This window comes from Trichechus manatus, unplaced genomic scaffold, assembly GCF_000243295.1.
Source record: "Trichechus manatus latirostris isolate Lorelei unplaced genomic scaffold, TriManLat1.0 scaffold00041, whole genome shotgun sequence".
Taxonomy (NCBI): Eukaryota; Metazoa; Chordata; class Mammalia; order Sirenia; family Trichechidae; genus Trichechus; species Trichechus manatus.
The window spans coordinates 18126558-18134337 of NW_004443977.1; positions in this window are offsets into that span (position 1 = coordinate 18126558).

Consider the following 7780-nt stretch of genomic DNA (forward strand, 5'->3'; position numbering starts at 1 on the left):
TTTGCCAGAACGCCAAGAAATTCACTAGTAAACAGAGACTCATAACCATATTCTGCAAATCCTGATTTATTAATGACCTGGGACATGGTTTTACTCTTTAAAAGAGGTAGAAAGAGAAATGCCTCAATTTTACAATTTTCAGGTTTATTGGACTAGATAAGACTCTATCAAGGCTACAAAAATCTGAACTGGAATGATGACTGAATATTTGTTTACCTATGAAAGTTTAAATATTAAAGGAAATTTTACACAGACTGTATCTATTTTTATGGAAGGGGAGCATGTTTGTTTTTGCAAGAAAAAATTAAGTAGTAATTTTATATTTTACTCATTGTAATGGGAACGTGTATGCAGAGGTCCAAATTGCCAATCAAGAGTATTTATCGACCTGGGAAAATCCTAATGCCAGTAATTATAAATGGTTTATCATAAAGTCAGGTAGTAACCCTGAGAGTACAGCCCCTGGACATCAGGATTGGAGGAAGACTCATTAACAACCTCCATTATGCAGATGACACAACCTTGGTTGCTGAAAGAAAAGAGGACTTTAAGCACTTACTGATGAAGATAAAAGACCACAGCCTTCAGTATAGATTCTACCTCTGTATAAAGAAAACTAAAATCCTCACAACTGGACCGATAAGCAGCATCATGATAAACGGAGAAAATATTGAAATTGTCAAGGATTTCATTTTACTTGGATCTACAATCAACTCCCATGGAAGCAGCAGTGAAGAAATCAAACAATGCATTGCATTGGGCAAATCTGCTGCAAAAGACCTATTTAAAGTGTTGAAAAGCCAACATGTCACCTTGAAAACTAAGGTGCGCTGACCCAAGCCATGGTGCTTTCAATCGCCTCATATGCATGCTAAAGCTAGACAATGAATAAAGAAGACTGAAAAAGAATTGATGCCTTTGAACTGTAGTGTTGGCAAAGAATATTGAAAATACCGTGGACTGCCAGAAGAATGAGCAAATCTGTCTTGGAAGAAATATAACCAGAATGCACTTTAGAAGCAAGGATGGCTAGACTACATCTTACATACTTTGGACATGTTTTCAGGAAGGATTAGTCCTTGTAGACAGACATCATGGCTGGTAAAGTAGACAGGAAAAAAGAGGAAGACCCTCAAGGAGATGAATTGATACGTGGCTGCAACAATGGACTCCACCGTAACAACAATTGTGAGGATGTGGCAGGACCAGGCAGTGTTTCATTCTGTTGTACGTAGTCTTGCTGTAAGTTGGAACTGATGTGATGGCAAGTAACAACAACAGTAAACCTACGATGTTTTTAATCCTTATTACAAAAAAAAAAAAAAAAAACTCCTTACCCCTGCATGATGCTATAACTAACTGATAATGAATTTAAAGGTAGACAAAGGACACAGAATATTCACAAAGAAGAAACAAAAATTATGGGCAAATATATGAAAATGTTTACCCCTTTCTATTATCAAAGTAACACAAGTATCAGTATTTTTCCCCTCCTATCAAACCGGCAAGATTTATTTTAGTTCTCAGTGTTGGAGTGGATGTGATAGGCGGGCTCTCTCCTGTACCACTTGTGGAAGTATTGAATGGTAGAACCTGTCTGGAAGCAGTTTGTCCTCATGTAATGAGGACTTCAAGAGGCAAAATGTTTACCTTGGTTCATCAATTCTACTACTGAGAAGCTACAGCCGACCTTGCTAATTTTTACCTAATATCCACTCTCTCTTTCATCTTTAGGTAATTAAAGCCCTGGATTTCAGATGGGCACTTGGCTACCCAAAAAAAAACACTACATATCCAAGCCAATTATCCAGCCAGATGTGGACTGACTGGTTAAATTCAAGCTAATGTGGTGTAACTGGAAAATAGTAGATAAGTTTTATTGAAATAGTCAATCATAGAATTCCCCTTACTTTCTAACAGCATCCAATCTACAGTAAGTTTTCATATCCTTAGACTTTCTCTCAAATACTCAGTCAAAGTCCAAATTCTATTGTAGATTCTTTGTAACACCCTGTTACTGAGATGCACCACGTGAAGTTAATTTGGGTAGCAAATAAGTTATTTGCTATAGTTCTTTCCTATAACACAAGTTATTCCATTCTTGAACAGCAATTTACTTCTTTGTGGAGATTAATAAAGAAAGCCCAGACTTAAAATTATTGTTAGTCTATCATAACGTCATTAGCACAAACATACAGCTTCTAATGAAGAAACGTAGAACTGGTAGAAATCCTGGAGTGTCACTTCACTACCAAAAGTTAAGTGACTTGGAATCCAAAAATCACATTTGTTCAGTCACAGCTAGAAAGAAGGGTGAAACCTCCAGTAATTATTAGTCTGTCATGATACACAGTACCAAGAATTATGACTCATGTAATAAAGGGATCACTTCACTGACATCACATTCTCAGGGTTGTAAAAAGCAATCCTTCTTATTTTAACGAGAGCAAAAGATTTTGGCGTTAAATTGGATTTTTCATAACATTCAAAGGCACTTTTTAAACTTCATTCTATTTGCTTGAATTCATATAATGAACAGTTTATAATTTTAAGCAAGAAAGCTAAAAATATAACTTTCTACTGAGAAAAAAACAAAAATAGTAAGTGGCAAGAATAAACTATTGAGGCAAAACTAGGTCTCATATTATTGCTCCTTACTGTGCCACTGCAGGCTGAAATTGAGTATGACATCTACTTACCTTTGATGAGTTGGTTTAACAAAATGTTTACCTCTTTTCCATGGGGAGAGTAATTTTTATGATATAAAATTCATTTGGAGTAGAAAAAAATAATAGGTATGCCATTTTGCTTAAACATGATCAGAAATATCCAAAGTTTCAACATGAAATTATAGTATATGAGGAATACATTTTATTCAAAGGAAATTTCATATGTATCTTATTGTCAGGAATGTCACTCCTACCCCCACCCTCCACCTACAGTTTTCCTTTGTTATCGTTTCAATTTGCAAATATTCAGCTTCCTGAAAGAGGAACATATTTAAAGTTAACTTTTCCTAAAAAGAGAGAGGACAGCAACAGCAACAACAACAACCACAAAAAGGAAACTCTTAAATTTACCCTGTTTGTTGACTTTGTCCGTAAAATCTGTGTTCCAGAACCAAGCAGAGGGCACCCAGTCTCTCAGCATATGTAATCCGGGCATAACTCCTTGATATCCATTTTCTATTGGCAGCCATTTTCCCTCCTATCATCAGAAATACTGGGCTTCCAGGTTTGTAGAACGTATGATTAACGAAACATCTCTGTGAAAGTAAAAATATTCTTGTAGGTCACTAACTCAACAGGTCTTGCAATTTGTTTGTGGTTTCTGAAAACTGGGTGGCCGCATATTTCCATTTGTCAGATTTGGTTTATGGTCCTGAGAGCCCATCTAAATCAGTGGCATTGCACAGGCCACTGTGCCTACACACGTGACAAATTTATTTTTTGCTTTTGGTGGTAAAATAGACACAACATCAAACTGATCATTTCAACCATTTTCAAGTGTAAAATCCAGTGGCATAAATCACATTCACCATGTACAACCATCACTATTATTTGTTCATATTTCATGCTGATATTTCAAATTCAAATTTAGAATGTGAGATTCTTGTTTAATTTTATATTTGTAGCTATTTTCTTTTACTCTGAAAGTTAAGGTTTCTAACAACATTAAAATATTTATTTGCTTTATAGTAATACTCATCCATTAGAATAACAGTACCAATATTAAAAGGAGACCTGGTGGTGCAATGGTTAAGCAATTGGCTGAACCAAAAGGTCGGTGATTCAAACCCACAAGTCACTCTCTGGGAGAAAAAATCTGGATATCTGTTCCCATAAAGATTACAGCCTAGGAAACTGTAGGATAGCTATGGGTTGGAATCAATAAGATGGCACACGAAACAACAACAATATTAAGACTGATAGTATGGTTGTTGAAAACTTTGATTTCTTTACAAATATGTGTGTATGTTCTTAGGAGTTACATAACAAGAGATATAAAGTCAAAGCACTGAGCTTTACATTAGCTTAAAATAATTCTTTCTGGTTAAGCACAGATTTAGTAGACAGTTAACGTCATTTAATTCATTTTATTATCAATTTTTAATTGCTTTATTGGAAACATTTACATGGTTCCAAAGCTAAACTTGCAAAGCAAAGTACAGTCACAGAAAACTGAGAACATTTCTATTTCCTAAACCTTATATCTCCTTCTCATTATATATAACCATTTTCAGCGAATTTTTAAAATTTATTCTTTCATTACTTTTTGAAAAATATATATTTCATTTTAATGTCTTTTCTTCAGTGCCATTCTTCTATTTTCACACAGTATCATATCTTGGAGATCATTACATAGCAGTATATAAAGATGTTGAGAAGTTCCTCACTCGCGTTTACAGCTACATGGTATTTTGTAGTGTGGGTATGCTATAATAACTAAACCGGTATTCTGTTAATGAACATTTAATTTATTTTCTGTCTGTTCCTGTTCTAAATGGTGCTGCAATGAATAGTTTGTGCATATATCCTTTTATATTTTGCTAGTGCATTCTTCAGCTAGATTCTAAAAGTAGATGTAATTTTACTAAATATTGCTAAATTCCCCCACTAAAAAGGTTGTGCCATTTTTTCATTGCTACCTGCTATGTATGAGAGTGCCTGTTAGCCAATAGCCTAGGCTACAGAGTATGTTATCAAACTAGAAAAATGATATTGGGAATCAGTTCATAATTGTTACCAAATTTTTTCCTAAGATTTCAAGAACTTAATGAAAAATTACTTATTTTCATTAATGGAAAAATAACATAAAGTGATGATAATTAAAGTTTCCATGCTCACAAGATAAGTAGAAGGAAAGATAAACTCACTATAGAAATTAAAATTATTCACGGAAATGAAGAATCAAGAGGAAAAATTGGAGAATTAGAAATAAATTGTAAAAAGTGTTTAAAGAGAAAATTAAAACTGTGTAAAATAGAAAATGGACACCCAACACATGTGTAAATGGTGACTTTAAAGAAAAAAAATGAATAGACTAGGAAAAATATATAATCCAAAAAAAGTTATAGAATAAATAGACTGTGCCTCAGGAAAAACTGGTATCAATTTATCAACACCAAGATGTGTCTGTGTTAGTCATCTAGTGCTGCTTTAACAGAAATACCAAAAGTGGATGGCTTTACCAAAAAAATTTATTCTCTCAAAGTCTAGTAGGTTACACGTCCAGATTCAGGGTGTCAGCTCCAGCAGAAAGCTTTCTCTGTCAGTTCTGGAGGAAGGTCCTTGTTGTCAATCTTTCCCTGGACTAGGAGCTTCTACGTGCAGGAACCCCGGGTCCAAAGGACGTGTTCTGCTCCGGGTGCTGCTTTCCTGGTGGTATGAGGTTCCCAGTTCTCTGCTTGTTTCCCTTTCCTTTTATCTCTTGTAAGATAAAAGCTGGTACAGGCCACACCCTAGGGAAACTCCCTTTACACTGGATCAGGGATGTGACCTTAGTAAGGGTGTTATAAAATCCCACCCTAATCCTCTTTAACATAAAATTGCAATCACAAAATGAAAGACAACCACACAATACTGGCAATCAAGGCCCAGCCAAATTGAAAAACAGATTTTTGGGAGGACATAATTCAATCCATAACAGTGTTCCAGGAAATTTTATTTACTTCAAATAAAAAGAAAATATCCTGCAGATACTGAGACAAAAAGTCTCACATAAGGAGCTATATGTTTGGCTGGACTCAACCTGCTACATAGCAACATGCAATGGTTGGTGAGAGTATAACAATGCACATGAACTCGGAAGAAAACTGACAAGCAAGAATTATATACCTAGCCATTCAGACATCAGGCAAGTATTAAAATTCATAGACTATAATTCTTATAAATCCTTCTTTAAGAAGTGATTGTGACAAAGAGACTGGGAGTAAAAATGTGTCTATGTATGTAAAACACTAATCCTAAAACAACCTTAAAGTTATGGTTATTGAATACAATGACATGTTACAAAATATGAAAATTAGAAACATATGCTGATCAAAAGTGAGAAAATGCAGAACAGAAGTCAGATTTTCATAGAATCCAGGATTTCTGGAGTTATAGAGGCTGGATGAACCCCTGAAACAATTGCCCTGAGATAATTCTTAAACCTTAAAAAAAAAAAATCCCCTGAGGTCTTCTTAAAACCAAACAATAACTTAGCTTAACTAGTAAAGTTTATCTGCCTTGAGCATTATGCTCTTTTAAGATCTATCTTTATGGGATCAAATTGACAACAGAAATTCAAAAGATTAAATAGGACCTTAGGAGCAGTGAGTTTATGTTAATGGGAGCAGTGGTGTCACAAGGATTGGTGTCACCCAGCGCAGAAACTCATGATGTCACCCCCCATGGACCTCCTCCCATACCAGACCATACAGAATCCCTAGTAAAGTATTTTGTACTAGCGTTTTTTACTTTTCTCCTTTTTTCCTTTAATTACCACTTCAGTCTCAAAAAAGTTATTATAAAGATTCAAAAATAATGATTACCACAATATTGTAGCTAAGACATCAGAAAATTTGACAAAATCAGCTACTATAAAAACACCAGCAGCAATGAAAACAACAGCACGTGCTTGTAGAACATGCAGATGAAACTACATGATTTGAAACATCACTGTCATTTGGTAATAATGACAGCTCTGCTTCAGAGAACATTAGAAGTTTCAAAAAGTAAATTAACATAGAGTTTTAGTCTTGTAAGTACATTGATACGTGTAAGCTTCACTTGTGAAAAATGTTTTTGTTGTTACAACTAACTACAGGGGTATTTTTATAAAAACTATAAATTTGTGCCAAAGCACTGCACAAAAATTTTATAGACAGTCATTTTGGTATCACGTGCACTGACAGTGTCACCCAGTGCAGTCCACATCCTCCACACCCTCCTAGTGACACCCCTAAACAGGGAAGAAACAACTCAGAAAAGGAGGCTGAGAATAATTGCCCAACTGGAAGAATGGAACCATTGTCACTGTGTTGTACACATGGAAATTGTTGAATTGGTGTATGTTTGGCTGTGTATATCCTTTACAACAACAAAATAAATAAATCATAAATAAAAAAGAAAAATATGGTTGTAACATCACTATCAAAAATAGAAAAATAAAGGAGAAAAGGTGGAAAGTTATAGTGGAAAGAGACAAAGGGTTTCATCTTTTATAAAATCATAGACAGAAGCAATCATAATAATAATAATATAACCAGTAAAAATGGAGTTTACTGAAATATCTTGTTGTGTCAATTTGACTTTAGAACCATATAAATATCTTAGGTAAATATAAGACAAAATTATATTTTACAAAACCAATGTTAAAAAATAATGCAATGAAATAAATAGACACAAACGGTATCTGATTGGTTGCATAACCACACAGAAAGGAACAATTCTGAGTGACGGGAAAGCCAGTAACTTGACTGTACATTTTTAGTAGAGTCAATCATGTGGACAAATAAACTAAAAATAAAATTTTAAAAAATCTTTCGGTAATTATATTATTGGTGGCAGTGTTATTATTATTCTGAGACTGCTGTGTAATATGAGGTAAAGAAAATGAGTAATTGTGTAATATTCTAAATCTGTTATCCTCAATGTCCTTTTAAAATCTGGTAAATAAAGAGAATGAATCAAAAATTTATACTGTTCTTACACAATACAGGGGAAATTAACACAACCTATACAAGGAAAGGTCATGGAGGCCCCATGGACACATCCAAACTCCCCGAGGGACTGAG